Source organism: Heterodontus francisci, chromosome 1, assembly GCF_036365525.1.
Source record: "Heterodontus francisci isolate sHetFra1 chromosome 1, sHetFra1.hap1, whole genome shotgun sequence".
NCBI lineage: Eukaryota > Metazoa > Chordata > Chondrichthyes > Heterodontiformes > Heterodontidae > Heterodontus > Heterodontus francisci.
Genome location: NC_090371.1, coordinates 253,144,531 through 253,156,424, shown reverse-complemented (window position 1 = coordinate 253,156,424; position 11,894 = coordinate 253,144,531).

Sequence of the window (11,894 nt, the reverse complement as noted above, 5' to 3'; positions counted from 1 at the left end):
GATTTCATCCTAATTAATCAGTACAACAAATTCGTGATTGGAACATGGTATAAACATTTGAAAAATCTACATACAATATATACGACGCTTCAAAAGTACCTTTGTGTTCATATATTATCTCTCATGATGCTTCCTGCAACTTACCTACACCACAATCTTTGTCTTGTTTAGTCATTAATGGAGCCTGGGAACAGTCTCCAACCTGTCACTCAATGTAGAGGAGGAAAAAGAAATGAAGTCTTCGGTGGATTGTTAATGTGTCTTCTTCCCTTTCTTAGGCAGTCCCTCAGGATCGAGGATGACTTGCTTCCACTGCAGTTTGATGGGTTCTAAGATGGCTGATAAATTCAATGTGTGAACTGTAGAGTCTGCCACGTGAGGGGCAGGTGGTGCTTGAAGGGTCAGGTAGTTGCGTAGTTTGGAAGTTTGTGCGCTTTTTCCGACCCCTGGACTTCGCCTCTGCATGTTGCCGATGAAGTCCCTCCAGGTATACGATGCTTTCCCAAATGAGTTATCTCCATCTAGGACAGACACGAGCCAGGGGCTCCCACGAGTTGCCGGGGATGTTTGATCTCTTCAGGGATGCTTTGACTCTGGTGTCAGGCATGCAAATGACAAGTCCTGACCAGCAGAGCTGGTTTTGGGTGCTTAGCGCCCTACTGCTGGGCAGGTTGACTTGGGAGAGGACACTGCTGTTGGACTGCCTTTCTTGCCACTGCATTTGGAGGAACTTGTGGAGGCAACTCTGCTGATGCTTCTCCAGTGCTTTGAAGTGCCTGATGTAGGTTGTCCAAATCTCCGAAGCATATAGGAGCATAGAGATCACTGCTGCCCGGTAAACTATGTTCTTAGCCTCGGGTTTGAGATCCTGATCCTCAAATACTGTCTTCCTCAGTCAGCAGAAGGCAAAGCTGGCAATTTGGAGGCCATGATGAACCTTGTAGTCTATGTCTGCCTTTGCTGAGAGGAGGCTCCCAAGATATGGAAAGTGTCTGCTTCTGAGCTGTCCATCAAAAGTCCCATTGGGTTTGGTATGAGAACAGCCAGGCATTTAGCTTCTAAGCTGCATAAGGTACCTGGCTCAGTAAGGATGAAAATAAGGTGGGAAATACAGTAATATACCCAAGTAAACACCAAGAGCAAAGCTCAACTGATTTGCAGAATCATCGGAACCTTGAGAACAGCCTTGTACATTTCAGCAGTTAACAATGGTTTACTCCTTTTTTATGAGTACAATATTTGATCCAATCAAGCAAATGTGACATAGAATATGACATAGATTTTGCAAGTGTGACATTTTGAATTGTGACAGGTTGGCACTAGCTACATTAGATGGACATAAGTCTAATTTTCCTTTCCTTGCTTGCATTTTTTTTTCTCGGCTGAGTACAAGACTACTGACTCACTTGGAGAAGTTCAAAATAAGAACTACAGCATTATCAATAAAAGATGTAGTTGAAAAGAAACAAAATAAAGCACAATAAAGTGTGACAGATTAATAATCAAGATAAGACAATATCAACTCCTTAGGTTTATTTTCTCTGGAGTATTAATTGGTAGCCCTAATGTTCTCAGTACTGTCTTTCAGCAACAGTAATAATTGAAATTTCAAAGCAGGTTATATCATTGCATAAACATTAATAAATCATAATCATATTTTGCCCCTAGTGATCGAGAAATCCGTATGTATGAACTCTCCAACTTTGAACCGTATTGCCAAATAATTGGCCTTGAATCTGTGCCTCTTCGACTGGACTACAGGTAATATTATTACTACCTAATACGCCTGCAGCTAAGGATGATTTTAATATATTCCATTCTTTACAGGATACCATCTAAGTGTTTGCAACTCTTATTAAATCCTAGAACAGCATTTATATTTCCACATGAATAATGTCAGGAGAGTGACAAAATCTGATTGTTTATGTGGGTACTTCACTCAAATTCTGAAAATAGCCATAAAAGCACAACACAAATATTGTAAACAGGTAATGAAATCTGTAATACAATCCCGTCCATTTTAAGAATTATGTGAATAAGGCCACCACTAACTTCTCACATGTACGTTTATGCCATACCAGTGATGCCCACATCAACATCTTGCATTTATATAGCACCCTTAATGTATAAAGCATCCCAAGGTGCTCCACAGGAGTCTCATCAAAGAAAACTTGAGACGAGCCACATGAAGTATTAGGAAGGGGGACTAAAGCTTGGCTACAGGGGTAGGTTTTAACGTCTCAGAGAGAGGAGAGGTAGGGGAGAAGAGCTTTAGGAAAGGAATTCCAGAGCTTTGGGCCAAGGCAGCTGAAAGAATGGCCACTAATGGTTGGAGGAGCGCAGAGATCTCGGAGGGCTGTAGGGCTGGAGGAAGTGGCAGATAGGGAAACATGAAGCCATGGAAGAATTTTAAAACAAGGATGGCCATTTTAAAATCAAGGTGGGGGCCATTGTCTGTCAGTGAGTACAGAGATAATGGCTGAATGGGGCATGATGCAGGTTAGAACAAAGGCAACAGAGTTTTTCATGAGTTCAAGTTAATGAAAGTTGGGAGGCCGGCTAGGAGGATAGTCAAGCCTAGAGGAAACAAAGTTAAGGATAAGGGTTTTAGCAGCTGATGAGATGAGGCCGAGACGGAGACGGGCGATGTTATGGAGGTGGAAGTCGGCTGTCTTGGTGATTGGAAGCTCATCTTGGTCAGATACGACACCAAGTTGGCAAATAGTCTGACTGAGCCTCAGATAGTGACTGTGGAGAGCGATATAGCTAATCGGTGGCTAACTAGTTAGTTGGGAACCAAGTTTGTGGCACGGCCCAAAGGCAATGGCTTTGGTCTTCCAAATATTTTGTTAGAGGAAATTTCTGCTCATTTAGGACTGGATGTCTGACAAGCAGCATGATTTACCACATAGTGGTAGGGTGGTGGTAGAGTAGAGCCAAGTGACGTGTTTTTGGATAATGTTGCTCTGTGCAGCGGGTAGTTGAGAAAGTGGAGGGGGCCAAGGATCCTTCGGGTCTCCTCCGGAGGTAATAGTGTGGGATTGGGAAGAGAAGCCATTTTAGGTTTTTCTGTGGCGACAATGGGATCCTCCCAGAGTGATGGAGGCTGTGGTCAACCATGTTGAAGGCTACAGAAATGTTGAGAAGGCCACATAGGATATCAAGAATTAATTTTTAGTAAGTTACCTGTGACTGTGCTCTGGGTTTCACATATGGATGTCAAGGTCTTGAGATAAATCTTGTTTTTAGTTCCACAGGAGATGATGAATGTGTGATCCTCTATGGTGATGAACAGGTATGTCTTCAAGATTTGGATTTTCCAGGTTTTGTGAGTGAATATTTACATCTTCATTGGCCAAAGTTCCAAATCTATCAATTGTTACAGATCAGTTCAGTTGATCAAACACAATGGGGCTGACCAGCCTCGTTCCTACCTTGTTAAAATTATGTGCTGGAGATGTCCACTCCTGACCCTGTTGGAGTATCGGGTCAGGTCAGAGTAACGTCAGTAATATAGTTTGGACTGGCATGTGTGGCACTATGAATGCCAGAGGAGGGGCATGAGAAATATAGTGCCAGATGGGTACTTAAGATGGCAGTTGGTGGGCCCCGTCTAATTCCAGGAAATGAGACTGATTGATCGCTCCTTGACAGCAAGGCCTATTCATGCAGCAGCATCCGTGAATTGCATTGTTTTCCAGGCTGAAAAGCTGGCTGAGCATGTCTACCCTGAGGCACACTGTGGCTTTCGAGCAGAGATCCACCATTGATATGCTGTTCTCCCTTTGCCAGCTACAGGAGAAATGCCGTGAACAACAGATGCCCCTCTACGTTGCTTTCATAAATCTCACCAACGCCTTTGACCTCATCAGCAGACGTGGTCTCTTCAGACTACTAGCAAAGATCGGATGTCCACCAAAGCTACTAAGTATCATCACCTCATTCCATGACAATATGAAAGGCACAATTCAGCATAGCGGCGCCTCATCAGATCCCTTTCCTATCCTGAGTGGCGTGAAGCAGGGCTGTGTTCTCGCACATACACTGTTTGGGATCTTCTTCTCCCTGCTGCTGTCACATCCGTTCAAGTCTTCCTCCTGCACACAAGATCAGATGGCAGCTTGTTCAACCTTGCCCGTCTTAGAGCGAAGACCAAAGTACGGAAGGTCCTCTTTGCTGACGATGCTGCATTAACATCCCACACAGAAGAGTGTCTGCAGAGACTCATCGACAGGATTGCGGCTGCCTGCAACGAATTTGGCCTAACCATCAGCCTCAAGAAAATGAACATCATGGGACAGGATGTCAGAAATGCTCCATCCATCAATATCGGCGACCAAGCTCTGGAAGTGGTTCAAGAGTTCACCTACCTAGTCTCAACTATCACCAGTAACCTGTCTCTCGATGCAGAAATCAACAAGCACATGGGAAAGGCATCTGCTGCTATGTCCAGACTAGCCAAGAGAGTGTGGGAAAATGGCGCATTGACACGGAACACAAAAGTCCGAGTGTATCAGGCCTGTGTCCTCAGTACCTTGCTCTATGGCAGTGAGGCCTGGACAACGTATGTCAGCCAAGAGCGACGTCTCAATTCATTCCATCTTCGCTGCCTCTGGAGAATCCTTGGCATCAGGTGGCAGGACTGTATCTCCAATACTGAAGTCCTCGAGGCGGCCAACATCCCCAGCATATACACCCTACTGAGCCAGCGGCACTTGAGATGCCTTGGCCATGTGAGCTGCATGGAAGATGGCAGGATCCCCAAGGATGCATTGTACAGCGAGCTCGTCACTGGTATCAGACCCACCGGCCGCCCATGTCTCCGCTTTAAAGACGTCTGCAAATGCGACATGAAGTCCTGTGACATTGATCACAAGTCGTGGGAGTCAATTGCCAGTGATCGCCTGAGCTGGCGGACAGCCATAAAGGCGGGGCTAAAGAGTGGCGAGTCAAAGAGACTTAGCTGTTGGCAGGAAAAAAGACAGAAACGCAAGGAGAGAGCCAACTGTGTAACAGCCCCGACAACCAATTTTACCTGCAGCACCTGTGGAAGAGTCTGTCACTCTAGAATTGGCCTTTATAGCCACTCTAGGCGCTGCTTCACAAGCCACTGACCACCTGTAGGCGCTTACCCATTGTCTCTCGAGACACGGAGGCCAAAGAAAGAAAGAAAAGAAAGATCCCAACTTGGAGATCCTGTTGAGCCCCACTTCAGCTGCTGAGCTGTCCTGTGTGCCAGTGTCAAGGTGGCATACAGGTCAATGGGTAGTAGGGAGGCTGAGGCCAAGGAAATTCTGTGTGGAAATTCCTTCCTCTTGATTGCACCCCCCTTTCATCATGGGTTATGTCTGAGGTGGATGGAAGCCTCAAGCCCCTGCTTGAGAATTGGAAAGCAGTGGAATTCAGAGTGGGGACTTGTTCATAGGCCCTGCCAGAGTTCCCATCACCATTTGGCCTCCTAAGTTCAACTTGGGTCCCAGGACATTGATGGGGCCAAGCATTTTTGGCCCCAGTGTTTTTATGCATGTGCTTTACTTGTTTATTTTTGTTCAATTACATCAGTAAACGAAATCCTTCTGCAACATATTTCAGTTTTAACATTTTTGGAAACATATTTTTACCCTCCTTCAATTCTCTGCCCTTGCTCCTCCTCTCTTAATGATGCCACCTCCAGTTGAGTTGCAATCATAGAGTCCCATCAGCATTTTAGTTACCCCCCCACCCCCCCCCCGCCGTTGCTGTTCTACATCTGTCATTTAAACCTTGATAGCCGAGTGATGTCTTCACAATTGAATAGTCCATTAATTGCCTCAAACTAGCGTTCATATAGTAGTATGCCCAGTAAGTTTGAAGTGGTAATTAAGGGCAGGAATCCTGCAGTTTTTTTTCCAACTTCCTCGCCCAGGGTTACGGAGACATCAGATAAGGGCTAGTGGGTAGGAGCTGTTTAAAGGACAGTGAATTTTTCATATGATTTTAAATTTTCTTTTTAGTTTATTTGGGGGTTTGTGGTTGATGATAGAAGAACTAGGTGGAAATAATACATATTCAAATATTGTCTGTAAAATCGTTAATTCTAATGGAAGCATTTGCAAAACCTCAGCAAAACAAAACAGCCCAGTAATTAGTTGGCAGCATGCCGTTTTGCCAGTGTAAAATAAGTGCCTAAATGCCCAATATGGTGGGCAGAATGCATGCAAACATTCCATGCTGGAAATGCTGTGCCCACCATATTGATAAAGGCTTCTGTTTCGACAGCCAGCGCCTGCGGCTGTAGCGGACGTTAGCTCCTTTGCCTTTGCAAATAGGAGCCCATTACCTACTTCAGACCCTCTTTACCTCAACTGCTGCTGGAGGACCATCAATTCGGTGAAAGACGCTTTTTGGTCTGCCCCAAACTTGCTGGTCTGCTGCGCAAAGAGTTGTCCATGACCGAGTGTTGCAGACTGGCACATTCCAAGGTCCAGGACTACGTGCTACGGGACGCACTAAAGCTTGGGGCAGCCACCACAAAGGCTCAATGGGGAAAGACCACTGTGTAAGGTCCTCCCGCCATAGTGAACTGAGGGGCTGGACCCATGGGAAACCCCTCGGGCTGTATACACCAAATATGGGTTTGCTGTAAAATGTACATGACATGTAAAATGGAATGGAAGGGTTGTGAGGCAACTCACTCCTGCATTGAAGAAAACTGATTTCCTTTGCACTTTCTGGAATGTCAACTTGGTGCTGTTTTGTAATGTATTTTTTACAGATTTTTATGAATAAAGTATATTTTGAGGGAAAAAAAACTTCAGTCCCTCTTTACAAAATTTGTTAACAACTGACCACAGCATGCGCAGTTGCAGTTAGTATTCTCAGGTTTGGCAGCCAAGCCAGCAAACCTTAAAGGGACTGCTGGAGGCTGCATCCAGAAGGGTAGGTTTCAGTTTTTTTAACTTCACTCATTATGGAACTGGGAGGAGGAGGGGTGGACAGGCCTTCAACACTACAGTTCAGAGATTGCCAGGTTCAGTGCACTGAGCTGTTTCTTTTTGTTTTTAGCAGAGCTTTGACCTGATTTGTTGGTCGTGAGATCATTTAGTTGTCCATGGCACGCTGTTTAGCATATATACAGTCCTGTGTTGGAGCTTCAGCTTGTTGTCACCTCATTTTTAGGTGCATCTGGTGCTGTTCCTGGCATGTTCTTCCACACTCCTCAGTGAACCAGGGCTGGCTATCTAACTTGATGGTGATGGAGCAATGAAGGATTTGCTGGGCCATGAAGTTTCAGATTGTGGTGGAATATAATTTTGCTCCTGCTAATGGCCCACAGCATCTCATGGATGCCCAGTTTTGAGCTGCTAGATCTGTTAATCTTAGCACAGTGGTATGAAGGCAAGTATTTGTCTTCACAAGGACTGTGTAGTGATCACTTTTACCAATGTTGTCATGGACAAATATATCTGCGACAGGTAGACTTGCAAGGACAAGGTCAAGTAGGTTATTCCCTGGTATTGATTGTCTCACCACCTGCTGCAAGTTCAGCCCAGTAGCAATGTCGTTCAGAATTAGGCCAGTTCGTTCAGTACGTACAACCAAGCTACTCTTGGTGACAGACGTTGAAGTCCCCCATCCAGTGTACATCTGTGCCTTGCTACCTTCAGTGCTTCCTTCAAGTGGAGTTCAACATGGAGAACTGATTCATCAGCTGCTGGAAGATGGAAATCTGTAGCTGTGGGCCTTCATTGGGAATGGAGTTAACATTGAGGGGTCCTTAACATTGTTTAACCTAAAAACAACACAGTGGATCCTATAATTTCTGATTCTGAGCCAGGTTTTGTACACAGTTGAAGAAAATTATTTCTTTGTATTGACCATTGCAGTTCTTATGGAAGCTCTTGTAAGATAGTTGCTTATGGTTGGTGATTAAGTTAGTATGGAAGAAGAGGCTATCATGTTACAGTATCAACAATGTTGTACTTTTCACAGGGATGTGTCAATATCTTCCTCGTGTCAATGATGGGGGAAAGCCTGAGGTAGGGGCAATAATTCAGTTTTCAGAAACAGTGTAACTGGATTATTGCCTGCATTTTTCTGCTCATATTGTATAATGCAGTTATTTGGAACATTTATGATTATTACCTAACAACCAGTTTCTGTCACTTCAGAAATACAGGCCTCAAAATTTGGGCATGCAGAGTACAAACCCTGCACCTGAATGGTGAGGCCCAAGCTGTTCCCAATATTACAAACATATGAATTAGGAGCAGGAGTAGTCCACTCGGCCCTTCGAGCCTGCTCCGCCATTCAATAAGTTCATGGCTGAACTGATTACTCCACATTTCCACATACCCCCAATAACCTTCCACCCCCTTACTTAACAAGAATCTATCTACCTCTGCCTTAAGATAGTCAAAGACTGCTTCCACCGCCTTTTGAGGAAGAGAATTCCAAAGACTCATGACCCTCTGAGAGAAAAAATTTCTCCTCATCTCTGTCTTAAATGGGTAACCCCCTTATTTTTAAATAGTGACCCCTAGTTCTAGAATCTCTCACAAGGGGAAACATCCTTTCCACATCCATCCTGTCAAGACCCCTCAGGATCTTGTGTGTTTCAATCAAGTTGCCTCTTACTCTTCTAAATTCTAGTGGATACAAGCCTAGCCTGTCCAATATTTCCTCATAAGAAAGCCCGTCCATTCCAGGAATAAACTTTCTCTCTACCTCCTCCAACATATTTACATCCTTCCTTAAATAAGGAGACCAGTACTGTACACAGTATTTCCGATGTGGTCTCACCAATGCCCTGTATAGCTGAAGCATAACCTCCCTACTTTTGTATTCAATTCCCCTCGCGATAAATGTTAACATTCTATTAGCTTTCCTAATTACGTGCTGTACCTGCATACTAACCTTTTGTGATTCATGCACTAGGACACCCAGATCCCTCTGCATCTCAGAGCTCTGCAATCTCTCACCATTTAGATAATATGCTTCCTTTTTATTCTTCCTGCCAAAGTGGACAATTTGACACTTTCCCACATTATACTCCATTTGCCAGGTCTTTGCCCACTCTCTTAACCTATCTATATCCCTTTGTAGCCCGCTTGTGTCCTCTTCACAACTTATTTTCCTACCTATCTTTGTGTCATCAGCAAATTTAGCAACCATACCATTGGTCCCTTCATCTAAGTCATTTATATAAATTGTAAAAAGTCAATTAGTTAGTCAAAATTAATATTAGGCCTCAGGCCTCGTTTTCATGGTACTGGTTAGCTGCTTCGAGCTGCTGGCAAATCATTACTGAAGGTTCAGTCCAAAACAATCTCTCACCTGCATATTAGCAACACAATGATTCATTGTCTCTGTAATTACAAGGAGTTCTCCAGTTATTCCACTGTAACTTTAGCAGGACATCAGTGGAATCTATTGAGAAATGGTGTAAACAGCCATTTGTGCCATTTCTCTGGGTGTTGCCAATCACTCGCTGATGTACCCACAAAGAATTTTCAGCTGATTGTGTTTTATATGCTATAATGCTCCTATCTTTATAAAATATCACTTCCTCTGATTTACCATGGGCATTGCCATGTGTGATTTGCTAATATAAAATCTGTATGTCTGTATGCACATTAGTCCATAACTCTTCAGACATAACACTTCCTATGTTGCATTTCCTGTTATACTATGGGTAGTACATTTAGCGTTGGCTAATGATATGCAAATTTCTCACAACTGATTTGTTACATTCAATATACATAAATCATTAACAAATCACAATTTAATAACTAAGGAGTGGCAAAAATCTATTAACCCAAAAAATCAGAAACTGAACCAATCAAATCAATGTCACAATAAATCAAACTGCGGTTTGAAGAAGATCCACCTATTTTAAAATAAGTCAAATTGAACTAGTCAAAGTGCTCTTGAGCAGTGAATACATGTTCTTGAAATGTTTTTTTACCTCAGCAAATTATAAAGTTAATATCATTCCTGAAAGTACTTTAATCTGCAGAAACTGGACGAAGGGTCTGACAGTAAATGGAATTCCAAGCAATACCATTGAGAAACTCGCAAGTAGTGGGCAAATCTCCTACATACGTTGGAAGGTTCATAATGATTGGGTGACAGAGGTAAAGTGTTACAGGGTGACTTGTGGGATCTCTGGCTCTTTTCTGTCAACAAATCTTATCAATTAATTTGAAAATTAAATTTAGTTGCTTGATTTTCTTTTTACAGATTCAATACATTCGCTCTATCAATGCAGTTATATCAAGTTGCAATGAGGAGACTACTGCACTAGTTATAGGTAACATAAAGCAGACAAACTTTGTTCTAGTAATGATGGTTACTTATGATTGTTACTTGTTTCATGGTAGCATGTCAATCACTGCAGGAAGTCCTCAGCCCAGTCATTTTCAGTACTTCGTCAATGATCCTCCGCCCATCATAGGGTCACAAGTGGAGCTGATTACTAACTCTTCCACTTGTTCAGCTCCTTTCACAACTTCTCCAATAATGAAGGACTCATGTCAGCCGCAGCAGGACCTGGATAACATCCAAACTTGGGCAAACAAATGGTAGTAACCATTTGCCCCACTGAAATATTAGGTATTGAACATCTCAAACAAGAGAAAGCCCAGCTATCTCCCAAAGGTCTTCAAACAGAACAGTTTGCTTGATCAGTACCCCTGCCACTATGGTATGTGCAATCTACAGTATGCACTGGAACAATTCACAAGGTTGTTTCAATAACACCTCCCGTCCTTACAACCTCAACCACCAAAAAGAACAAACTCCAATGTGACCTCTAGGTCCCCTCCAAGTCACACGCCATCCTGACATGAACATACAGGGTAATTATAAAGTCCTTGTACAACTTTTAACTTTGAATATATGTATGATAGAAGCAAACATTAGGCAACGTGTGAAAGTATAGTTCATAAAGTTTTTTAAAATGTTAATGATGCTGAAACTGACAATGGTGACAATAAGGGAACTGTTGGAAAATCAGATTGAACAATGTATCTCAAAAGATGTGGTTATGTTGAAGCCTACAAATTTGAACTGTATTGTGTTAAAATGTTATGAATTGTGTGTTCATACGCCGCTTTCAGTTTACCTCCATCATATGTACATCCAAAGTTATTAAAGTTTAAGGTTTCACAAGGACTCTATAAAAAAAACCTTTATGTGACTGGTCTTTCATGTTGCTGGCTTGATATCTTATAATTCCCTATCTAAAGGTATTGTGGGAGCACCGTCTCTGCAAGAACTGCAGCGATTCAAGGAGAAAGTCCACCACCACCTTCTCAGGAATGGGAGATAAATGCATCCCTGCAACCTCACCCATATCCCAAGAATTTAAAAAAACTGAACATATTGTACATCAATTACAAAAATGAAAATTATATTTTTGTTATTTGCTTTCTTGACATTGTACTCCAACATGCATATTATAGGTTGTGTCAGAGGCACAAAGACCTTTCAGCAGAAGATGAAAGAAATTCAAGATGCGGTTCATAATAGACACCCCCAGCCAGGAGCAACTGTTCTGCAGAGGAGATTGAGTTGTGATGAGACAGTATTTTTAATCTCAAAAGGAGCAAAAACCTTTGACTTCTGTAAAGAAAAGAACCTGGTTGTCACAGGCGGGTTAGACAGAACTATTCGACTGTGGAACCCGAACCTCCCAGGGTAAGGAAACATGAAAATGTAATGCCTGAGGAGTGTTATGTCAGTTGCTGTTGAGATGCCTGTTCCTGTATGTATGAGTGTCAATTTCTGCACTTGACATCTGATTCCAACCTGAGGACAGGTACTTATTGCAATATGCTTCAATAGATAGAGTTAGTGAAGTAGGCAGTAAAACCTAAGTTCCTGTGCTACTTATTCTGCATATTTGATCATCT